At 43.5% G+C, this 25750-nt stretch overlaps 1 protein-coding gene across 4 annotated transcripts in view; it reads right to left on the bottom strand.

The window, feature by feature from the left end:
- LOC120540355 (kelch domain-containing protein 8B-like) overlaps positions 1-25429 on the bottom strand; it is a 472238-nt gene extending 446809 nt beyond the window's left edge. For 2 of the 4 annotated variants that reach the window (XM_039771038.1, XM_039771039.1), the window contains exon 1: positions 23305-25427. The gene's annotated coding sequence lies outside the window, so the exon portion shown is untranslated. Of the gene's footprint in view, positions 1-23254 lie in introns of all 4 variants that reach the window. The other 2 variants (XM_039771041.1, XM_039771040.1) reach the window with 2 other exon arrangements.
- Positions 25430-25750: the final 321 nt, after the last annotated feature.

Genomic DNA, 25750 nt, shown 5'->3' on the forward strand with positions numbered 1-25750 from the left:
CTTATCCGAGATCAAGTCGTGCGGTCAGCAGCTTGAGCAGAGATGCCCAGACTTCCCTCTCCCTGACCACTTCTACTAGCTCTTCCAGGGGAATCCTGAGGAATTCCCAGGCCAGCCGAGAGACATAGTCCCTCCGGCGTGTCCTTGGTCTTCCCCGGGGCTCCCTCCCAGTTGGATGTGCCCAGAACACCTCACCCGGGAGGTGACCAGGAGGCATCCTGATCAGATGCCCAAGCCACCTCATCTGACTCTTCTCGATGCAGAGGAGCAGTGGCTCTACTCTGAGCTCCTCCAAGATGATCGAGCTTCTCACCCTATCTTTAAGGGAAAGCCCAGACACCCTGCGAAGGAAAATCAGCCGCTTGTATTCGCTGTCTTGTTTTTCACTTAGTATTTTTGTTTTCCTCCCTCATTCCCACTTTCCACATATATTTAGGATAATTGGAAAATGGTCCAGAGTGAGTGAGTGAGTGAGTGAGTGAGTGAGTGTGGGTGCCTGTCCTGCAGACTAGTGTCCCCAGTGGGGTTGGTGCCCATCTTGTGACAGAAGATGCTGGCCAATGAGTAAGAAAAATGGATAGGTGGTTGGATAATTCGATTCTCTTCAGACTTCTTTGTGTTTGTCTGTGATCCTCATGTGTTCGGCTAGAGGACATTGACTTGTATTCCAAAGTTAATGGAGCTTCTCCAGCTAAAATATAGGAACAACACAAGGCCTGGACAAGAAAACTGAGCCCTTGACATAGCCGACAGCTATGGATTTGCTGGCATAAGGTCAATGGAGTACCACAATGAACAGCCTGGTAGTAATCGATCTGTTAGCAGTCGTACTCTTCAGAACAAGTCATCCATTTGGGTGAGAGACCATCTAGGGAGAACATGCTGAATGAGGTGCTAGTGAGGCCAGTAGTGGGGGGTGCTTACGTTGTGGTCAGCGTGTGGATCCCAGTGCCCCAGGTAAGTGACGGGGACACTGTGCTTAAAGCATGGTGCCATCCTTTGCACAGAGGTCCTAACTCTCTGTGGTCATTAAGATTCCTGGGCATCCTTCGACAGGATTTATCTTATCTTAGGGAGCTTCATTCATTCGGGCCCCCTAATCACCCCTGTCTCTAACTGGCCGTCTGTGGTCCTAATAGCCAATCGGTGGTGAGCATACTGGCTCAATAATGGCAGCCGTTGCATTTCCAGGTGGGTGCTACACATTGGGGGTGGCTGAAGTGGTTCCCCTCTCCCTATGTTAAGCCCTTTGAAGACTAGAACACTATATAAATGTAATTGCTGTTATTACTGCAGTTCCATTTGCAGCAGTGCAGTGCTTTATTCCCACCAAAGGGTTAAAAGGTACTGCAGGACGCAGTCAGAAATTCGCCATCGGCGGGACGGTGCAGATGAAGTTTGCGCCAGCGATTGACAGCACAATCAATTTCTGCCTTTTTGCTCCTCTCAGCAGAAAATGAAAGCCAAGAACAGGGAGGCTAAGTGACTTGTCAGGGGTCATTCATGGAGTCGGACTGAAGATGCAAAGCTTTCCAAGCCCTGTTTCTTGTGCTCGCTTTTTTTGTTGTACCGTTGGAGCGGCCAGGTAGCGCCGTGCAGGGACGCCATCTCAGACCACCACCCCCCACCTGCAGCCCACTATTGATCTGCACTCACCGCGGCTCCTGCCATCTTCTGCTGTCGCTTGTGCTTTTCCCTTAATAGGCACACCGGCTAATTAAAATAAGTTTCAATTTAGTCTGAAGAGCCCCCGGCCACCGACGTGACTTCAATGCCTAATCCCTCGATATCTGCCAGCCAAGCACTTCTGCCAAAGACATCTGCATGCTGCTGATCGTATTGTGACTTTTTAAAAAAGCACTCGCCATGTTGCATTGGCACGTTTCTAAAGAACTCAATATTCATTTTTAAAACAAGATTACAGAACAGTATTTTTAGAGCCCACTTGGAGAGTAAAAGAGTGTCAGCCAGCCAGAAATAATGATGAACAGCAAATAAGTGATGAATTCAGGAATAACGATGTGGCACTGAAGAGTGGGAGAAAGGGACAGACTGAGGAAACAGAAACAGGACCAGGCACAGCTAACGCGCTCGTCCTGGGGCATTGTGGGCTGAAACGTGTGCCCCCCAATTAGGGCATGAAACTGGGACCACCCGTAGGGCCAAATGTTAGGGGCCAGCATGGGCAGCCCACAGCAGATCCACAAATTTGAGGGGTTTTTTTTAGGAAGTCCACATTTTGTGATTTTGGGGGGTTATTACAGCTGGGGGATTCCCATGGGTGGACTTTTATGTTTTAAAACATTTAAAAAAAAAAGATTTTAAGAATCAACACATTTTAAAACTTTTAAACACTACACACCTTTAAAAAATGTACATTGGAATCTCTGATCTGGCAGGTACACACTCTTAAAAATCCTGGTTCTTTAACGGTACTTTATGGTTCTGTGCTGGGCTGTGTGGTCTCTTGGAGGACCATTGCTTGACAAAGCACCATTTCATTCTGTGATGGGATTCCTTGCATATGAAATTGGATGTTTGAGCTTTAAAAACTTTCTAATATGCAGTAAACAAAAACAGAAAACTTTAACGTACTGTGGCGTCCCTGCCGAGGTAAAGCTCTGAGGGAAAGTGACTGTTGGGACGAGCGAGGATGGCGGAGAACAGCGCGGAGTACTGACGTCAGGGATACGATTGGCGGCACCCTGAACGGAGGGCCGGGGAATGGAGGCAGGGAATTCTGGGTGGTTTGAGGAGCAGCTTAGAAGGTGTAGAGGGAGAGAGAGCTGGGTAAGTGAGGTGGGCTACTGATGTGGAACCAGAGGGGGTTTTATTTGTTTTTTTGATCCGTTGGCGATGTCTCTCATAGCCATAAAAATGAGAGATTCATAGATAATTGCAAATTGTTCAAGTTCAAAGTTGTTTGGTTTTCTTCTATATTATATGGTTCCCTATGGTGCCGCTCAGAAAAACCACTCTAGCACTTTTTATTTTAAAAGTGTACTTGTACAGATCAGGCATTGTGTGGACACTGAGTGTATTTGTGTTACTTAATCGTTTCATCTATCCATATTCTTCATCTGCTTCTTCATTTATAGCATCAAAGGTGAACCAGCCCTGGGCAGGATGCCATTCCTTTATGGGTATGGGAATAGCCAGGAATTAAATTCAGGGGAGGTGAGAAAAGTACATGAATGCTTATGTATTTAAACATCGTACTGTTTATAAATGTAGTGCATTACAGTTATAGCTATGTACCCAGTGCACAGCACTATACAAAATCTACTGAAAGTGAAACATCGCATCTTTATCAGTGAGCACTATGTCAGCGCAGACTTTTACATTTTTATGAAATAGCAAAGTAGACTTTGATTGATTAACACTTGGCATGTCATCCAGTTGTATGGACTTCATTCAGAAATGTACTAGGAAGCTTGGCTCAAGCTGGAAGCCTCTTTCTCCTCAGCGGCGTTTTGTTTGCTAGGCACTAGAGGACCTTCCATATAAAAAGCAATAAATAGCAATCATAAACCTACTTGGAAATGAATGCTTATTTTATAAAATAAATATATTCAGATTATATTAATTTAGATAGATATGAAAGGCACAGATAGATAGTGTGGACTGTGCCCGGCAGTTTATCCCCGCCAAGACCCCCAAGCCGCCAGATGGAGCCCTCCCTGCAATGTGGAGATGCCCCAAATTCTAGCTGGGCATCATGGACTTTGGAGTTGTAATACACAGCCCTGCTGGATAACGTCGGGGCCGCCAAGGGATGCTGCAGGGAGGCACAGAGACATTTGGTGTTCCTACAGCCCAGAATGGAAGGAATAAAGTTCTTCCGGGCTGAAGAAGAAAGAAGAGTTTTGATTTGACCCGGAAGTGCTAGGAAGTCACATGGACTGCAGGTTAAGGAGCACTTCCGGGTCGTGTACTATAAAAGGACTGTGGGAGCTCCCAGATGGCGAGCTGAGCTGGGTGGTAGGAGGGTAACGCGTCTGGGAGTGGAGGATTGTGATTTATTGATTAAGAATTGTTTATTTGTGAGTATAGTGTGGAGTGGTGGTGCTTGGTGCACTTTATTAGTATAATAAATAATAATTATTGATTTTTACCTGGTGTTTGGCGTGGTACCTGAGGGTTCGAGGGAGCGATAGCACCCCCTACTGCCACAATAGATTGATAGTGTGACCACCTGGGACTCTCCAGCTCCCTGACACCGACAGACACGAGTACAAATCCAGAATAAACACACGTTTATTATAGACGTGGGTAATGCATCCCTATTGCTTCCCACCTGCACAGTACAGTATAATGCACCAGTACAGTCAATGATACAGCACACAGCACTTTTTCTTCTCTCTGTTGACCTTGTCAAGAGGTTTACTTTCCTTGGCAGTGACATTCATGTCTCTGGTGACTCTTCTTATGAAGTCAGTAGATGATTGGGAGAGCATGGGAGGTCATGAGGTCACTGGAAAGGGGCGTGTGGCGCTCCCAATATCTATGCAAAAGGACAAAGGTCCAAGTCTTTAGAGTCCTGGTGCTTCCTGTCTTGCTAGTGTATATGATTGCGAGACATGGACACTATCAAGCGACCTGAGACAAAGACTGGACTCCTTTGATACTGTGTCTCACCGGAAAATCCTTGAGTACCGTTGGTTTGACTTTGTGTCGAATGAGCGATTGCTCATGGAGTCCCAAATGAAGGCAGGGAGCGTCAGTTACGGCACTACGGCCACGTGGCGCATTTCCCCGAGGGTGATCCGGCCCATAAGATCCTCATTGTTGGGGACCCAAGTGGCTGGACCAGGCCAAGGGGTCGCTCACATAACACCTGGCGGCGGCAAATAGAGGGTCATTTCCAGAGGGTGGGACTGGGCCACATGTCTCTGCCTGGGGTTTGCCAACCGGAATCCCGAGTTGTTTCGTCATGTAGTGGGTGCGGCAACGCACTGTACCAGTGCATGATCCCCAACTTGACTAACTTGACTTGTCCTTCTGCCTCCACTACTCCTCTGGCAAGCTTCATCCTCTTCCTCCTGACTCTGGCTCCCTGAATGAAGGCGGCAGGCTTCTTTAATGCTGGACCCAGGAGTACATCTGGTGGTCCGTTAACATGGTCCGGAAACACTTCCAGGTGAGGCAGAAGCCCAGCATAGTAGGGTTCTGCAGCACCCACGGGACCCAACGGGCCTGTACAAAACTCAAACTCCCATGAAGCTCTGTGGGAATCCAAGATGCCACCACAACCCAAGAGGGGCTGCCAACTAGCACTCCAGGGGAAATATAATGTCTCTCCCCTGGCCCTTCCAGTATCTTGGCAGGTAAGATAGATAATGAATGGTTCTATATTAGATAGATAGATAGATAGATAGATAGATAGATAGATAGATAGATAGATAGATAGATAGATAGATAGATAGCACTTTATTTGTATGTGAAGTGTTTGCCAGAAATTAGCTTGCTTTTTTTGAACACAACTTCAAGTTTCTAACTCGCTGACAGATTCTGTCCTTGGTGATCTGTCTGTGTCGTGGGGTGTCTTCCAGCAGCAGGCTGACAGGATCGTTTCTATGTCTTCTAGTTCAATGTAATGCACTTTTTATTAGCCAACCAGCACTCCATTAAAGCATTAGGCTGTGGCAGTGAAGGGAATTCCTTTGTCCAATCGAGTGTTAAAGTTTTTTTGAGGACTTTTATATACTTTATATGAGGACAAGCTTGTTACTGTGACGAACTTGGGGCAGAGTTTACAGTTTTCAGAAGCAATCAGAAGAATGCAGGAGCCGAAGGGGAGAAGTCTTCAGCGTGAGGTTAGTCTGCGGTCAGCAGAAAGAAGGGATTACAGCAAGCAGCACAAGGCCACTCCACAGACAGACAGCCAGCCCATCATAAAGAACTTATGGAGGGTTTAAGAGAATTCAGTCTGCACGACTTTAGAAAGAAAGCAGAGTCATCCAAAGAAATCAGTGTGTGCACAAAGAGAACATACAAATCCTGCAAAGAAAGCAGCTCAGACGAGAATTAAAAGCTGAAGCTCAAATCAGCCACATCACCTGCTGCACAAGTAATTCATTCGACATTAAATGTGGTAAAGCATCCACGTTAAATGGTAAAGCGTAAAACAAATAAAGAGAATGGCGCCCTGAAGAGTGCTGCTGTCTCACACATCCAGAGTCTAGTGGCTAAATCCAGCACTGCGTGGGAATTACATGTTTCTTACTGGTTTTCCACCAATTACTCCAGTTTTCCTCTCTCATCCCCAAAGATGTGCAGATTAAGGTTAACTGGCCTTCCCAATATGGCCCACATGTGAGTGTGTGTGTTTGTGTGTGTGTGATGGACTGACGTCCCATCTATTGAAGGTGCCCAGTGCTGCTAGGACAGACGCCAGTCCCCCGTGATGTTTACTTGGATTAAGCAGGGCTTGAGAATATTATGTTATGTGATATAAAAAAATCTTAAACATACCCTAATGTAAAAATAATAATAATAGATTCAGAAGACACAGACTAAATGTTAATTGAATAACTGCCAGATGCAGACTATGAAAGGCACTATATAAAATGAAGTACTCGCTGTTTAATTCTTCTAATGTGAGGTCAGTGCCAGTGTTGTTCACCATGAATTAATTATAATTATATTGATTACAGCACAATGGGTGTAACTCAGTCACAAGTACAGAAGCTTTTACGAATATGAAAAAGACAGACAGCCAGCCACCCAAACCTGTTTATGCTGTTGATTATTATTGCTTTAAATGTTTTGCGGAGTGTAATGTTCCGAAATGCCAAGCTAAGCGTCTGCGTGTTTTATGTTATTTTAATGGATTAAACAGACCAGTCCCTGTCAGTGTGGAGTCTGCATGTTCTCTCCACAAACACCTTTGGTTAAGTGACAGCTCTGAACTGACCCCATATCAGTATAGCGTGGGCTCGTGTTTCAGTGTGTGCTGCCATGGACTGGCACCCGGTCCAGCACTCACTTTGCTCTTCTGCTTCATGGTGCTGATATGCACCATTTTCCTCCATAGTAAATAAGCTGGTTTGAAAATAAATGGATGGATGTATTAGGCAGGTTCATCAAACCGAGGAAAGGATAAATGGATGAATGGATGCATGACTGCTGCTCAAAATGACAGTTAAGAGTTGTATCATTTACCCCTGCTGAGTCCAACGGAGCTTGACATTTTTATAAAGAAGGTTCTGGCTGATAGACATTTACCGTATGACTTGTTTCATTAGAGCAAAAATGTAATATTTAATTTACCGAAAAACAAACTTCAATTCTAAGACAGCAAATTCAAACATAGTATCCAGCTGCAGATCTAATATCAAAAAAAAAAACCATTAAAGCAAATATCCCATATGTGTGCCTTCCCGTGAGAACCCTAACTACAAAGAGGACTGCTTCATTTATGTTAGGTAGAATGCCCAGAGGGGACTGGACGGTCCCATGGTCTGGAACCCCTGCAGATTTTTTTTTTTTTTCACCAGCCGTGTGGAGTTTTTTTTCTGTTTTTTCTGTCCACCCTGGCCATCGGACCTTACTCCTTTTCTATGTTAACTAATGTTGTCTTATTTTAATTTCTTATTTTGTCTTTTATTTTTCTTTTCTTCATTATGTAAAGCACTTTGAGCTACTTTTTGTATGAAATGTGCTATATAAATAAATGTATTTAGAAGCACCACACCCTTGCCATCACTGCCATGCCTTAATGCTTTTTTGCTTCTTTTTATAAGTTGTGGAGGATGGCCGGCTGTTTATCCCGGCCAATACCCCCAAGCCGCCAGGTGGAGCCCTCTTTGCAGCATGGAGGTCCCCAGAAGACCAGCAGGGCATCATGGACAATGGAGTTTTTATGCACCGCCCTGCTGGATGCCATGGGGGCCACGAGAGGGAGCTGCAGGGTGGACCGAAGAGTTCTTCGTGCCCTTTGACCCGGAAGTTCGTCATAGGAAGAGCGACGGGCTTCCGGGGTGAGAAAAAGACTATTTACCCTGACCCGGAAGGAATAAAGACTTGTGGACTGTTGGGCAGAAACACCTCCGGGTCAGGGAGTATAAAAGGACTGTGGGAGCTCCCAGACAATGAGCTGAGTTGGGAGGCAGGGTGGCTAAGCGTCTGGGAGTGGAGGATTGGTTTATTGTATTTTTGTGATTTATTATTGAAGAATTGTGGAGAGGAGCGTGCTTTGTGCACATAATTATTATAATAAATAATTATTTGGACTTTTATCTGGTGTCTGACGTGTGGTCCGAGGGTACAAGGGTGCGAGAAAACCCGTAATCTGTCACAAAGTTCAGAATATAAATCTGCAGACCAATGTATACACACACACAGGCCCAGGGTTCGAATGAAAACAAATATGACCAAAAAAAAACATGACTTGGGTTAGGGAAAAACTGTTTGTTTGAGTTTATAAAGTGCTGCTGACTGTGTCTGCCTGTTTACCTGGTGATAATGGCAATTAATACTTTTTATTTTGTTCTCAATAAAAAATTCTATATAGGAAGTTCCTCTTTAGATATAGATGTGTGCCAAAGACTTTTCATTTGTTTTAACTATTTTGGAACCTTTAGGTAATATTAAGATATAAGTGTGTTCAAAGAGTATGCCATTTATCTGAATGCTGATTGGTTCAAACTGATGTGCTTCCAACTCTGTTATGCAAATGAAGCTAACTTAGTGAAGATCGTTGCTTTGTTATACTTCTCAGTCTTGTCACGCTGAACTGATCAGTGCACACGGCAGGCTCCCTCAAGTTTGTTGCAGTAAAGGACATCTGTATTTGGAGACTTTATTAATGGTGATGTTGACTTTTCTTTATTTACAGACAATGTGTCTCCAGGTAGAGTAAAGGAAGTGTGAACAAAAACATGAACTATGCTGGAATTTTCCATTTTTCATCCCTCCTGCATTTTTAATAAACATTATGATGGTTCGAGACTGGAAATTGGGGTCTTAGTATTATTAGGATTTAGGATAATTTTGTGGGGTGGCACAGTGGGTAGCACTGCTGCCTTGCAGTTAGGGGACCCGGGTTTGCTTCCCGGGTCCTCCCTGCGTGGAGTTTGTATGGGTTTCCTCCCACAGTCCAAAGACTGTGTGCATTGGCGATTCTAAATTGTCCCTAGTGTGTGCTTGGTATGTGGGAGTGTGTGTGTGCCCTGAGGTGAGCTGATGCCCTGCCCGGGGTTTGTTTCCTGCCTTGTGCCCTGTACTGGCTGGGATTGGCTCCAGTAGACCCCCGTGACCCTGTAGTTAGGATATAGTGGGTTGGATAATGGATGGATGGATAATTTTGTGAATTGTAACTACAGATGGGTGACATGGGCAAGTTTCAGTTCTACTGCATAGCTTTGCAAAAGTGATAGTAAAATTTGTTTCACGGGAGATTTTGTAATTATGAGATGCAAAGCTTACTAAAATGTTTTTGTTGGGTGTAAAGGTATTGTTTGGGTGGAAAGCAAGGGATGCTCTCCCTCAAGCCTTGTCCACAATTCCATGCTGAGTTGTGCTCTTTTCTGCAGCCAAACATCAAAAATCAATTCTATTTATGCCCCTCATTCACATCACTGTGGAGGGGTGCAGTAGGCTTTTTTTAAAATTATGACATATTTTTCAAATGAAGATGAAGTAAAACACATCATCGTGCATTGTGTTTTCTCCTTAGGAAAACCTCACTATATGGAAAGTTGCCACTGCAATGCTGCTGCTGCCTCCTGCCATTACCAAGCTACACACTTCCTGTGATTTTTTTTTTACAATTTAAAATACTCAATGACTGGCAGATGTACATGGAATCTACTCTATACAGTAATCCCTCGCTATATCGCGCTTCACTCTATCGCGGATTTTATATGTAAGCATATCTAAATATATAACGTGGATTTTTCGCTGCTTCGCGGTTTTCTGCGGACAATGTGTCTTTTTACTTCCTGTACATGCTTCCTCAGTTGGTTTGCCCAGTTGATTTCATACAAGGGACGCTCTTGGCGGATGGCTGAGAAGTTAACCAATCAGAGCACGCAGTTAAGTTCCTGTGTGCTGATTGGCCGAATTCGATTCCACGGCGTTAACCTGGAAGTCTCGTCTCGCTCATTCAGCATCAACGTGTTTCGCTGTGTAAAGAGTTAACTTTTATGCTCTTTTGTGTTTATCTTTGTGCATAGTCAAGCCCTTCATTAAAGCTCCAAAACGACCTGCTCCTGCTACTGCTTCAGGGGCCGTGCCCAAGCGCCAATGGAAGATGTTAACGATTGCAGAAATGGTAAAAGTTTTGGATATGTTGAAGGAAGGGAAAAGCTACACTGCTGTAGGACGCCATTACGGCATCAATGAGGCTACGATTCTTTTTATTTAAAAAGTAGGAAAGGAATATAAGATCTACGGCCGCAGTGTCCGTTTAACCAGGGTGCAAAACGAGTTGTAAGTGGACGTAATAAGGCAGTAGTCTGGATGGAATCTGCTTTAGGGATTTGGATTGAAGACTGCCAGAAGAAGAACAACGGCAGTGCTACACAATCGCCTAAAGTGGCTCGTTTGGAAGAGCTGTAACGCTCTCCTTTGTTGTGCAGTAAAATTAAACTCCTTGTTATCGGACAAGTCATCGTGTCATTGTTGGTGAGTAACCATAATTAATTTTCTACTTACAGTACTTAGTACATGTATGCACGTTTAGTGTCACTGTACACACATTTACTTTATACAATTTTTCTTATAAAAATATATAAATATATATAATATATTATAATATATAATATAATATATAAAGTCCTGGAAAAATCAAGTCCGATCCATGGAGGCCCTACCACGCAACCTACAGTACTTAAAGGCTATGCTGCTAAGGTCTTGGTGTCAAATAACATAGGACACCTTCAGAGGTCTTGGGAAGTCCATGCCTTGGTGGGTCAGAGTTGTTTTGGCGGCACAAAGGGGGCCTTACCAGTATTAGTCGGGTGATTTTAAGGTTGTGGTTGATTGGTGTTGTATAATATTCAGTCTATCAAGTAGCAGACAGAAATGTTAATGTGAAGGTGATGTCAGTATTAGGAAAGCAAGGGTCATAAAGAAGAGGAACATAAAATAGAGTCAAAATGTAAGAAAGAGTGTCTTGTATCAGCAGTGGAAATGTCCCATAAGGCTCTTTAAAACAAGTTCTTCAGCTGTGGGACTGTTTACCAGTTATGCAGGCCCCAGTATAATTTACAGTATGGCACTTTGTAGTAAGCCCATTTTAGGAATTGCTTTCTGGAAATGCAGGCCCTCAGTGTCGTCCAGCTGAACGAGTCATCCGAATGGAGCTGCGCCGGCCAGCCGTTTAGGGGTCTGAGCTGCCGTGATTAATAACATTTCTAGTAGTCTGCCAGAAGAAAAGTCAACTTCCTTTAACAGTTAAAGTTCAGCAGAATAAGAACAAAGGGGAATTGCAAAATCAATGATATATTGACCCATTTCATCTATAAACTGGTGTTAACATAAAATCAGTTGACTTCAAAGCATTCACACATCCAAAGGCACAGTAAAACAGAATACCAAGTGCTTCCAAAAGTGTATTTATATTATATAAATGAGATCGACACAGGCTTCCAGCCACCCTACAACTGAATTAAGCCTGTGTAAAAAGCGTCAGCTCAGCGCAGGGCACACTCACCCAGGCACGTCTTTAGGATGCGGGAGGAAGCCCACCCAGACAGTTTCCAAATCAGAATGGTTAAAATTAGCGATAAGCAAAATGATTCACTTGAGATGGAATTTGCAGCAAAACTCATTTCACTTTGTAAGAAAATTTGCAAATAAATTGCATTATGCTTCCAGTGAAATTTGTGGCATTGACACAACAAGATGAAAGGCATTTTATTCCTGCCTGGAAAAGTTTTTATACATTAACTAGGGATTCGCCTCCTGCTCGCTTGGCTCGACAACCCTCCCAACCTGCACTACGTGCCAGCCACTTCATGTCTGTGGCGCTGCCTGCTGCTGCTGCGCCACATCTCACGCAGCACTTCAAACATTTAAAAGCCTGTAGAGCAGCTATCCTTTTGTCTCACTGCCTTGTCTCTATGACATTCTACTTTGTCATCTACTCTTTGTGTTTTATTTCCGGCCCCAGGCCTGGTTGGCACAAAGTCTCGTCTTGCGGGACGTGAGTTCTTGATATTTTTAGTTTGTAATTTAAAAACGAAATACGAGGGGGGACCCAAAAATAACCGGAAATATTTTTAAAACGTCTTTAATTTAATTTTCTGTACAAATTACAATTACTCTCCTTCAAAGTACTCGCCATTGGCAGAAATACACTTATTATCTAACCGTTTGTTCCATTGTTCAAAACATTTTTTAAATTCGTCTGAAGTAATGCCCATTAATGCTCTGGTCGTTTCTTGTTTTACCTCTTCGACGTCAGCTGAACGCCTTCCTTTCAAGTCTTTTTTCATCCGAGGGAACAAAAAGAAATCACACGGAGCTAAATCCGGTGAGTAGGGTGGGTGGTTCAGGGTTGTCATACCGTTTCAATAACAATAGTTTCTGCAACACTTTTTTTCAAGAAGAAAACAAAATTTCACTGCCGCACGTTGCTCACGATAATTAGCCATCGTAAAAAAACGACGCTTGCACAAAACTACTTTTACAAAGAAAATCACTGAACACAAGCACATCCTTCCAGACTGATGGCACTTGGCAGACTGACTTGTGAGGAGTGTAACTTGATCGCCCTAGCGGCCCAACCACGTACTACAAGTACCAACCTAACAACAGCAAAATTCCGGTTATTTTTGGGTCCCCCCTCATAAGAATCTGAAACTTAACAACATCTAACAAGATCGATAAATTCTGAAAAGAATTATACCAAACATATATATTGTGGAGATATTCCGACCCGGATGCAAACAGGCAGACACAGAATGTCCTTAACACATCCATTTATTGCACCACACATGAAAACAGTGCATCAGTCACCATCAATCAGTCCTTCAGACTTCTTTCCTTTTCTCTCTCTCTGTCGCCTCCACTCTTCCCTTCCAAGCTCTGTCCACTCGCTTTGTCCCGAGTGGAGTGAGGCGGCCTCTTTTATACAGCACCTAGAAAGTGCTCCAGGTGCTCCCTGATTAACATCCGGCAGGTGTGGCGGAAGTGCTGCGGACCACAGTTCCAGAGCTGTCCAGGTACTCCCTGGAGGTGGCCACGTCTCTCCATAGGGTTGAGGTTCCCAGATCTGTGGCTCCTATATAATCCCGGGAGGTTGCCACCTTTTGGTCCAGGGAAAATCCTGCTCTTTTCCTGGTTCTTTCCGTCTTCCGGCATCCCAGTGGGTCAAGGTCCCTGAACATCTGTCACAATGTGTAGGTTTTAAAATTAGCCCGATTTAAAGTATGACAAAAAACGTGACATAAAAACATCACATAAATTCGTTGCACTTTTGGCTTAGTATTTTCTATATACAGTAATCCCTCCTTGATCATGGGGGTTGCGTTCCAGACCCCCCCGCGATAGGTGAAAATCCACGAAGTAGAAACCATATGTTTGTATGGTTATTTTTATATATTTTAAGCCCTTATAAACTCTCCCACACTGTTTATAAATATTCCCCGCACAGTTATATAGCCTTAACCTTTTGTATTCTCTTAGATATTAGGTAAGATTCATTGAAATTACGTATATAAACACACTGTTTATATACAGTAAAACCTAAATATTATTTTAAAGATATCGAGTGTCTCCGATATCACATATGTTACAGCCATTACGATAGATAGGCCACAAGCAATAAATACGTACAATAATAACAAAAATAAATACTCTGTCATGTCCCTCGAAACAATCCTGAACATTTTTCTCAGTGTGGCTGGGTGCATTATTCTGCTGAAAAAGGCCAACTGCCATCAAGGAATACCATTACCATGAAGGGGTGTATGTGGTCTACAACAATCATTAGGTAGGTGGATTAACATCCTCATGAATGGCAGGACCCAAGCTTTGCTAACGGAACATTGCACTGCCAGCTTAGCTTCTTCTGAGAGTGCATCCTGCTACCTTCTCTTCCCCAGGTAAGGCTCCATGGTCAAGTTCTGTCACTTACATCCTTTTTCTAGACACTATTAGCAGTGGATGGGGTCGGCATGGGTACTTTGCAATGCACTGTGTGTCCTGACATCTTTATCTCATGGCCAGCATTATGTTTTTCAGCAACTTGTGTTTCAGTAGCTCTTCTTTGAAATCGGACCAGACTTGATAGCCTTTGCTCCCCAGGCACATCAATGAGCCTTGGGTACCCAGGAGTCTGTCTCTGGTTCACCGGTTGTCCTTCCTTGGACCACTTTTGGTAGATACTAACCACTGCATACCAGGAACAACCCACATGATCTGCTGTTTTGGAGTTGCTCTGACCCAGTTGTGAAGCCAACACAATTTGGCCTTTGTGAAAGTCGCTTAGATCCTTAAGTTTGCCCATTTCTCCGTTTTCCACCACACCACCTTCAAAGACTAACTGGTCTTTTGCTGCCTAATGTATCCCACCTCTTGACACGGTATTGTATTATTCACTTTGCCTCCCAGTGGTTTTAATGCTGTGGTTGATCAGTGTATCCTTTATTATGCGCTAATTGGTTTGTAAGCATGTTGTGAATATGCCCATTATTAGAGACACTGGATGAAAACTATTGGTCACAGAATACTTCTCTGCAATGCTCTACTCTGACTTGATTCTTTTTTTACAATATCTAATGTGATAGTACAGATTATTAAAAAATCTGTAAAAAATCTGACAAAAATGGATTAATCTTGTTATAGCTGCTTTTTGATATGATAGTTCATATTCCTCTTAGGCAATTGTGACACCAACCACCATCATAGGCCTGAGAAGCTGGTAAGTCTGAATATGGACACATCAGAAAGGCAATTTGAACAGCCTACTTAAAGAACACAGATTTTAAAGCTGATTCAGAGGGGTGTGGGTGTGTGTGTTTCTAACCATATTGCTGCATTCATTTTTGTAGTACATTTCTGTGTGCTACCATGTGGGCCATTTCCTTCATCTCTATCACTCGTCAGCAATGGGTCTGACATTGCGTCCAAGGATTTCATCCTGATACCTAAAAGCAGTCAATGTGCCGTTGTCTAGCCTGAAGAGCTCTGTGTGTCCCTCCATGGATATGCCTCCCCAGACCATCACTGACCCACCACCAAACAGGTCATACTGAATGATGTTACAGACAGCATAACGTTCTCCAAGGTTTCTCCAGACCCTTTTACGTCTGTCATATGTGCTCAGGGTGAACCTGCTCTGCATCTGTGAAAAGTACAGAGCACCCGCCAGTGATTGACCTGCCATTTCTGGTATTCTATGACAAATGCCAATCAAGCTCCTCAGTGCTGGGCAGTGAGCACAGGGCCCACTAGAGGATGTCAGGCCCTCATACCACCCTCATGAACTCTGTTTCTGATTGTTTGGTCAGAGACATTCACACCAGTGGCCTGCTGGAGGTCATTTTGTAGGGCTCTGGCAGTTCTCATCCTGTTCCTCGTTGCCCAAAGGAGCAGATACCGGACAGTCCTGCATATGGATTAAGGACCTTCAATGGCCCTGTCCAGCTCTCCTAGAGTAACTGCCTGTCTACTGGAATCTCCTCAATGTCCTTGAGATTGCGCTGCGAGACACAGCAAACCTTCTGGCAATGACACGTATTGATGTGCCATCCTGGAGAAGATGAACTACCTGTGCAACCTCGTAGGGTCCAGGTATCTTCTCATGCTACCAGTAGTAACACTGACCATAGACAAATGCAAAACTAGTGAAAGAACAGATGAGGAGGGAAAAACATCAGTGGCCTCCACCTGTTAAACCATTCATTCCTGTTTTGGGGGTCATCTCATTGTTGCCCCTCTAGTGTACCTGTCGTTAATTTAATGAACACCAAAGCAGCTGAAACTGATTAACAACCCCCTCTGCTACTAAACTGACCAGATCAACATCTCAGAAGTTTCATTGACTTGATGCTATACTCTGATTAAAAAGTGTTCCTTTAATTTTTTTGAGCAGTATATATGCATTTATCATACTTCTATAATCCTTGAGTAAATTGTATTACTCTGTTCATTAAAACGAGTGTGCTTCAGTTGCCTTGATACTTCAGTAAGTCTAAAGGCCGGAGACCCGCATCCTACAACAGAGAAAGTTAAGGTAAATAAAGTAGAAGCCTTACCGAATTACTTAATTACTGGTATTGCTGAAGGTAAAACTGCTAATTCATTTCCAAATCATTATGGCGTCCTTCTGGGTGGGCATCTTATTCATTATTAATCAATTAAAATCCTACAGAAGACAGAGTGTTTACTCAAAATATCATTTGTAAGGAAGTATTTTCTGCTGAAATATGTTATGTAATTCAATTAGGAGCTGCATAAGCAGACAAGTATATACACCACTAGCTGTTAAGCATCCCACAGGCTGCTGGGTACACATGGGACTTGTAAGCATGCAAGTTATTCATCCATTTTCTCATTGTTCTTTTGCACGCACACATCCAGTATTACAGCCTTCTTTCCACAGATGGCAGGGTGCGCTATTACGACTAGTAAATAAAAATACAGCGTAGAGTCAGTGCCTGCTGGTTGTAATATACTACTGTCACTATTCCCAGGGTGACATACAAGTATGAATGTCTTTGTAATGTACACATTTCACAATAAAAATGAACTTGACTTGGTAATTGTAAATTGGCTGCCAGTACTGTGGGGTGAACTCTGACTAGCGAGCCCTGTATAAAAAAGAAGAATCAAATCCCTGCTGACGGCTGAATTTCTGGTGTCTGAAGCCATTGATGTTCAGCACTGCAGCCAAAGACAAGCAGGTAGGGTGGCCCCCTAGTGGCTAAACTGTACATCTGTAAAGCATAAGGCGGACCACACTGACTCTACTGAGCATGTCAGCAATGTCCACATTTTTTTGTATTTTTGTTGAAAAATAATGTTAAAATACGACTTTTGTGATTTTGCTCTTGATTTATACTACATAAGCAAATTCTGAGGTTACAAACTTGCACCATCTTACAAAATGACCAAAAAGAGTGTTTGAAAATTTCTCTCAAGTCACAGAAAGCTGGACATATTGGTGCAGGGACTGTTCATTTTTAAGGCGATTGATGTATAAGATGAATAACTAAATCCTCATCCTTGCATTTTGAGTCAGTAATAGACACAACACCTAAAGATCATCCAGCATGTTCATCAGGCTGTCTCTAGGAAGAGCTGTCCTGAAAACCCTTGGGAAGATCCTCAGCTATGAAAACAATGACCAGGCTTGTTCTGGTGATGATTATTTGTTTATTCATTGTGTGACATTGTACAGCTGTGTAAACTGGGCTTTGAAGAAGAAGGCTAGGCTGCCTTTGAACTGTTTTGTTCTTTATTTTGCCTTAAATTTCTTGTATTAGGAATTTGTTAGTCTTCGCATACCCCTTGGGGTCAGAGTGTAGGGTCAGCCATTGTATAGCACCCCTGGACCAAATGCAGGTTAAGGGCCTTGCTCAAAGGCCCAGCAGAGTGGGATCTTTTTTAGCAGTAAGAGGGATTTGAATCGGTAACCTTCTGGATACCAGCGCAGATCCTGTGGTGTTGGCGGGGACTTTTCAGAATGCCATGGACAGCCCAGAAACCAAATAAATAGATACTTGATCAAATCAAGTCTGAACTTTCCCTTGACGCATCGATATACAGATTGGAGCTTTTGTACATTTGAAACATATTATGAGAAGATCTCATTCCCTAGGACAAAAAAAATGTAAAGCTTGGAAAAGTTGAAGGAAAAGGGGATGAGGACAACCAACGGAAAGATGGATTCATTCAATCATAACAGCAATGAGGCGGCACAGTGGCAGCGCTGCTCTCTCACAGTAGTAAGGGTTGGCACCCAACGTGGAGTTTGCATGTTCTCCCCATGTCTGCGTGGGTTTCCTCTCACTCTCCAAAGTCATACTGGTTAAGGTGATGTTAAATCAGCCATTATGTGTTTGGTGTGTGTGTGTAACTGGCACCCTACACATGTAAAACTTGTTCCTTTCTAAATACTTTGTTTTTTTGAACTGGGAATTCCCCTTATGAATCACTAAATTGCCAGTGATTCTAAGATGGGAGTGTGCCCGTGTGTGCCCTGCCTTCTGTCCGAGGTTTGTTTCTGCCTTGTGCCTGACATTTCCAGAATTCTGAAATTGAATTGGGTGGATTCCTTAAATCATTTTTTAAAGATTATTAACTTATTAAAGAATGTGACAGTTTAAGGCATGAAGTCTAAATGGGGCAGAAGCACCTAAAAGACTCTAACTGGGAAATGTGGGGCTGAGAGAGTTCCTCCAAGATCTCTGCACATGGCAGCACTCTTAAAAATACCCGTTCTTTAATGGCACTTCTACTGGGTTGTGTGGACGATTGTTTGACAAAGAACCTTTTCATTCCACAAAGGGTTCTTTGCACATGAAATTACTTCTTTGGGCTTTGAAAATGTTCATTGATATGTGAACAAAACAGAAATCTTTTAAGGTGTAGTGGGCAGCAAGGTACTGAGAGAGACCAAGAGCCCCTGAACGTAGGCTGACCTGCTGTATGCTGCAGAAAGAGTCCACTAAAACCAGGGCTGTGACTTCGGAGTTGGAGACAATTTGGGGTACCTGGAGTCGGCAAAAATGTACCAACTCTGACTCCTAATAAATTTAAATTGTAATGAAAAAAAAATACAGCAAGTTCAAATGTCCCATTTCACAAACAATAGTCCTAATTAAGTACTTATCTGATGTAAGAATAAAGCCCAATACATAGTTGTGTTACTACTAGTGTGAAGTTCATCTGAGCTATTGTACAACCTGACATTCACATACGTATTGTAATCTGGATTATGGTACATTACAAAAAGTGTTTTCATTTTATTTCAGGTATAATGTGTTTAAAAAGTTAATTTGAGTGTAAACAAGTGTAATGATGTAGGTGTGTGCTATGGCCTGATGTGTGCTCAGGGATTCTTGTCTTTTGTTTAAACTGGCCAATACGGCAGAGAGTCAGATTCGTAGCCAGTAGTTCTGTGGTTAAATGACGTGTATGTTGCCTTCCTTTAATTAGCATATTAAATACAGAGGAGTTGGGGAGTCGGAGTTAGAAGTACCAGAAACTAAGGAGTTGAAGTCGAAGGATTTATCTACCGACTCCACAGCCCTGACTTAAACGCCACTGGTATTAAACAAGTCTGTTACCGTCCATTTGTGGTTATTTATATGGCAACTCTTACATAGCTAAATAAACAAAGGTCCTTTTTGGAATGGCTATTTTGGGGACAAAAAATGTTTCCCCTGTAGCATCGCTTTGATGCGATAAATTTTAAGAGTGCCTGGCAAACAACAAAGTAAAAGACAAAGGCTACACTTTGAAAGAAGGACCTTGTGTCCCCAGAACTTGGCCATCATTACAGACTGAATCCTAAAGAACATGGAGCCGTATGTAAGAGAGCACAGCCGCCCTGACCGGTGTTGCACATTGTAAGGGAAACAGGGAATCTCAGAGCAGGTGGCACGGGGGCATGCTGGCACCAGCTGGTCACTCCTTATTAACTCTCCACAAATCGAGGTAGAATTTGAGAATGCAGCTATGAAGAACTGTTAATGTTGATTTATTATTGTACTGATATTTAATTAACATCTGCAATGCTACTATATGTCATATCAAATCATTCATCCAAATCATTCTTGGGGTGTCTTGCTATTTGTTCCACAACTGTCTTCAATCGATTAAAAAAAAATGAGTCTTCTTCACTTTCAAATAACGGTTTCTAACTCGAATCTCTCTGATGTCCCGTCGACAAGTTTATTTTGAAACAATCTCGAAGAGTGTAGCGCGTTCATCAGACACCAGCTAAGAAGCCATAGCCACAGATGGAGCCCACTTAGTGGAAGTGGCAGCCCACGCTCTCGAATTTGAACAGGGCGGACCAGTTCATTGATGACAGGCTGAACTGGGATTCGAGCACGTGATTTCAGCCTTTTGTTAGAATAACAAAGCCGCTAGCCGCCACGTGGCCGACGCACTCTGACTCTCTTCATCTGTTTGCTAGCAGCCACTCGAACGATCAACTCGCTTCTCCCACTTCACGTTCTCGGCTTGCTGTTGGACGTCGGAAAAAAAAAAACCAAACAAACGAGCACCGAGAGAACGATCAGACCGCAGGCATCTCGAACCCGTGTGAGAGTTAACAACTGCAAACACCTCGATATCCCAAAGATGATTATGAATGCGCACATTTACTTCACTCGGCACCACTTGTTCTGGGCGATTTAGGCAGTGGCGGCACCCATTTTATCGCACTGGGTGTCAAAATCAGTACAGAAACCCCTCGAACAAAGCGGAACAAATTCAAAGTTCGAAACACCAGGATATTCTACCAAATAAAAAATACATACATAAATAAAAAAAAAGTCCAATGTTAAAACTGTGGGATGAACTCACAATTAATATTCGCATTGTTAGCTATGGAATGTTGATACGGAAACCGAGGGAGATCGTGTAATGTCATCCTTGTATTCTTTTCTCGACTATTTTTTAGAGATCACAGGAAAACGACGCGTTTCGTGTGGCGTAACGTTTAGCATATGATAACACGATTGCTGGTCACCACAGATCTTGTCTATAAAGTACCATCATCTTTGGACGCGGAGAGAATTCTTGAAAGAAGACGCAGGGAGACTCCGAAAAAGGCGACCAAATTACATTTGGATTGTCACATCGACAGCTGTGATAAACTCACACGCACCCTTTGGCGTCTATGGCCTCTCACGCCGTTATCGTCCGAACGCAAATGAACTTCACTAAGTGTAAAACTGAAGTTTTTGCCGCTTACTTCATTTGGTGGTGTTATTGAACGCGGGGCTTGGGGTTTTTGCCCCAAAATAATAAGATCGGATTTCGGTACTGAAAATAGGCCTACGTTAACAGAGTTTGAGACAAAGCAGACTTGCAACAAATCACCCAACACGATGACACCGCCAGCAGAAATACGCGATGCAAAGGCGCTTTACTTTGGTGTTCGCATCACTGGAGGTGTCATCAGTCGCCAACGTTGTTCTTGTCAGTGGTTGTCACTGGTTGGCCAGCTCGACAGTAGCAAAGGTAACATTTCGTTTTCTCGAGAATATTATCTAAGAAATTGTCAATGCTCCCTAGAATAATAACCCGATAATGTGGGGTTAGGAGAATGCAGGCTTCATTGACGGAGCGCTAAATCAAGAGAACTGCTGTTTCAGATACCCTGCCTGCCAGGGTATGGTGCCAACTTCACGGCAAACCATTTCTAAAAATGAATAGTTCGGAATGATTTGGTAAATCCGATATTGCCTACATAATAATCAACAATTCTCTAAATATAGATAGTAGCGCGATTCCTTTTCCACAGTGGATCCCGGCGTCTTTAACTCCGTCATAGCCATTTTAGCCCTTCTTTCTCATAGTCGTTATATTTCTAGCAAACTTTTAACGCTCCACCACTATGTAAATCTAATTGCGTTCGCGCGTTGCCGGTAAGGCGGAGTGATCCAGAACTGGAGCAGTATAAGAGTTTGGAACTGTATGCGTGAATTAATAATAATAATAATAATCCATCCATCCATTTTCTAACCCGCTGAATCCGAATACAGGGTCACGGGGGTCTGCTGGAGCCAATCCCAGCCAACACAGGGCACAAGGCAGGAACCAATCCTAGGCAGGGTGCCAACCCACCGCAGGACACACACAAACACACCCAGCACACAATAGGGCCAATTTAGAATCGCCAATCCACCTAACCTGCATGTCTTTGGATTGTGGGAGGAAACCGGAGCGCCGGAGGAAACCCACACAGACACGGGGAGAACATGCAAACTCCACGCAGGGAGGACCCGGGAAGCGAACCCGGGTCTCCTAACTGTGAGGCAGCAGCGCCACCGTGCCGCCCCAATAATAATAATAATAATAATAATAATGACTTCGCGTGCGCTAAGAAATGAATTCGCGTGCGCTGACAGGGGGGCAAAGATGATGATGATATTATTATCCATCCATCCATCCATTTTCCAACCCGCAGAGGCCGAACACAGGGTCAAGACACGGGGAGAACATGCAAACTCCACGCAGGGAGGATCCGGGAAGCGAAGCCAGGTCTCCTAACTGCGAGGAAACAGCGCTACCCACTGCTCCACCGTGATATTATTATTATTATTATTATTATTATTATTATTATTATTATTATTTACGTCTTTCAAAACACTCAATATCACAGTGCAAAGAAAAAAAAACAACTCTAAACACTATTAAATAACACAAAACAGACGTGAAATCACAAAGTAATGTCTAACACACAGAAAATGCAAGTTTAAAAAGTTAAGTTTTCAGTTCTTGTGTCTGAAGACCTACTCTATCAAGGACGTGAATTCCAATGCTTGGGGGGCCGCACAGCTAAAAGCTCGCCCTCCCATCGTGGAAAATCAGAAAGAAGGGACAACGAGTACACCAGAAAAGCCAACAAGCGGACCGGGGCCAAAGCTGTGTTGGATTTTGTGTGTGAGTAAGAGAATCCTGTAAAGAATGTGATAGTTAAGTGGCAGCCAATGAAGGCTGGAGAGGACAGGTGACAGGCACGTGATCGGGCCTTAGTGTAAGTAAGTAAGTAAGTAAGTAAGTAAACGGCCGAGTATGTTCTGAATCAACTGAAGCTTCTTTCAGTGGCTTGCTAAGAATAAGATAAAAAAAGGGCATTGTAGTAATCAAATCTTGAAGTACTGGATGCATGTGAGAAAATTTCGGTCGAAGCCTAAGAGAAAGAGGAACGTAATCGAAAAATGTCGCGACGATGATAGTTAAAAAAAACTGAACTACAGAATTAACGTGTGATTGATGAGGAGAACTGTCAAGGATAACAGTTCAACTTTTAACCTGGTATACAAAGTGGTATCGGACAACAACCAATTAAGATACTACCCCTACCATGTTTTAATAGTGTGGATTTGGAGCCTATAAGGAAATTTCCATATTTTTTGCTGCCGTTTTACAATGGACTGGCGTCCCGTCCAGGAAGGCACCACCCTGTGCACAATTATTATTACGGTTTTCTGTAATCATTTGTTAGTAAAAAAAAAAAAAAAAGAAAATTGATAGACGGGAAAATCGGTACATATAGTCAATTCAGTGTACTCGATGAGCCTTCACACACTTGTAAATACGATTAAAATAAAGCACACACCTTAGGAAGGTTTCAGCAGCACAATGTATTGAAAGTCGTGTTATGATTACCTCGTTTATTTCTCCGCACTAGTAAACTTTCATCTCTTCAAACCCAGCAAGAAATGCCAAGCGCTTTCCATGTCAGCCGAAGCTCGTGTTAGTCCGCGAGTCTGCGCCTTCCTTTGCATCCTAGCGAGAGTTTTCGAGGCATCTTCTTCTTCTTTTTACTTTCGCTCTCGTTTATGCGAATGAAACGGCAGTCGCGATCCAGTCTTTTCGCATTCGCCTACCAGGGTCTTCTTTTTCTCCTCTTTTGTCCACCTTTCTCCCTTGTCTTTTTGGTTGTTTTATTTCGTCTTTCAGATGCGCTCTTGTGCGGTCTCAGTCTGTCTCCAGCAAGAACGCGGCGCAGATGCCTGCGATTACTGTCAGGCTGCCTCGGTGCGCGCGCTCCCCCTCCCTTCTTACGCTCCACCTCTGCATCTACCTCTCTGTCATTCACAGAATACGAGGCAAATAACACAAGCGATGATGAGAACAGTCGGACTCGTTAACTCTTTGGAAACTAGGATGATGGGAATCAGCAGGCGTCCGCCCACCTTTTGAATCCGCTGTATCCGCTTCAGGTTACAGAGGGGCCGCAGGCTACGCAACCATCGGATGCCAGGGTGCAACCAGCCGGGGACAGGATGCCACTCCATCTGCGAGCTCAGGGACACGCCGAGGGTTATGAAGGCGTGCTAATAAACATGGCATACTCGAGTCAGGAGCAAACTTTTGAAGATCGAGCACACTGCACAGAGATGGTCTTCTGACTGGACAGCAAAACTGCTTCGATTCGGCGGCGCTGACCACCCATCGGCGTTCATTTATAATGTGCCTTATCACCGATTGACAAACTTACCAGTGATCAATTCTTACAATATTAAACGAACTAATGAAACAAAACTATGATATTATAATAGCGCATTGGTGCTCTGAAGACAACTGCTTGACGCAATGAATATGGTCGGGCTTAAGGTCGGTGGGTCCTTCCGGCGGCGACAGTCAGAATTATTTGCCATGTAACGGAAATAGTTTCTTCGTACTCCACATGTCTGCTGCGCTTTTCTTCAGGGCACAACAAAGATTTGCAGGTGCAGTGGCGGTCAGTATCTGTGTGTGTGGACGAGGGCTGGGCGTGATGAACTGGTCTCCTGCCCAGCCGATGCGGCTGTGGTGCTTCGACCCGGTGTTGGATCAAGGCGGGTTCATTTATTTATTTATGTATTTAAAATAGACGCTCATATCCATCACCCATTTTCTATTGTGGCTTAATGCAATCTATTTGTCTTTTGGGGCAAGAAACCACCCGTCGCCCATGGAGCGCAAATAAGGCACGGATCCTGGATAGGATACACAATATTTGGCTTCTGGGGTGATGGGTTGTCTTTCGGGGGCTTTAGTCCCTGAACCACTGATCTCAGGCATCCAGACTCAAATCTTTCAGAGCCCCGACGCCCCCCGCAACCCGCCCAGTGGAATTAGGCTTCCAGCCCCTTCTTCCTCGCGTTCTGCGTTCTGACATGCATAGGTGATTGCGCTAAAACTCGAATACCTGAATATAACAGACTCCACGGGCACCCCCATCTTTGCGTGAAAACTCCACGGGGGGCACGCTTTTCCATTTAACGCATATGTCGAAGTAACGGGATTATGGGGGGTTGTGGCGTCTCTAATAAGAGTTTAAGATAGCGACGCCCCCGCGTCAGATCGTCGCGATTCTGAGGTAAGTGCCTAGCGAAAGTATTCTGTAAATTTGGCCGCTTTTACTGTGCCTTATCCTGCACTCTTTAACGGACACAACCACCACATTGTGTTCTTTCCAAGGCTTAACTCTGCAGCTTGCCTTTCGTATAAGCGGTGTACATCCGACCCGGCAATGAGCAGAAGTCCAGGAGGCACTACGGAAGGTTGAGGACATTTATGCAAATGAAGTGCGAGGCGAATGGTTATTGGTGGTGTATTGCTGTCGTGTTCTATGCACCATATTCTCCAAAAGTACGACAGAAGTCCGGGTTTGGGGTGGTCACCTTTATGTGTGACAGTCCTCATCGCCGGTGTCCTAACGAAACATCCTACCCATCGAAATGATCTACTCACTAATATTATTAATGCGCAGACCATATACGCAACTTAGCCTTACTACATTAGATAGATAGATAGATAGATAGATAGATAGATAGATAGATAGATAGATAGATAGATAGATAGATAGATAGATAGATACATACTTTATTAATTAAATTAAATTAAATTCACATAATCCAGCAGCAGTATACTGATACAAAGAAACAATATTAAATTAAATAATAATAAAAATGAAAAGAATTAAAATAAAATTAATGTTAACATTTACTCCCCCGGGTGGAATTGAAGAGTCGCATAGTGTGGGGGAGGAACGATCTCCTCAGTCTGTCAGTGGAGCAAGACAGTGACAAAAGTCTGTCACTGAAGCTACTCCTCTGTCTGGAGA

The sequence above is a fragment of the Polypterus senegalus genome, chromosome 12 (assembly GCF_016835505.1).
Source record: "Polypterus senegalus isolate Bchr_013 chromosome 12, ASM1683550v1, whole genome shotgun sequence".
Taxonomy (NCBI): domain Eukaryota; kingdom Metazoa; phylum Chordata; class Cladistia; order Polypteriformes; family Polypteridae; genus Polypterus; species Polypterus senegalus.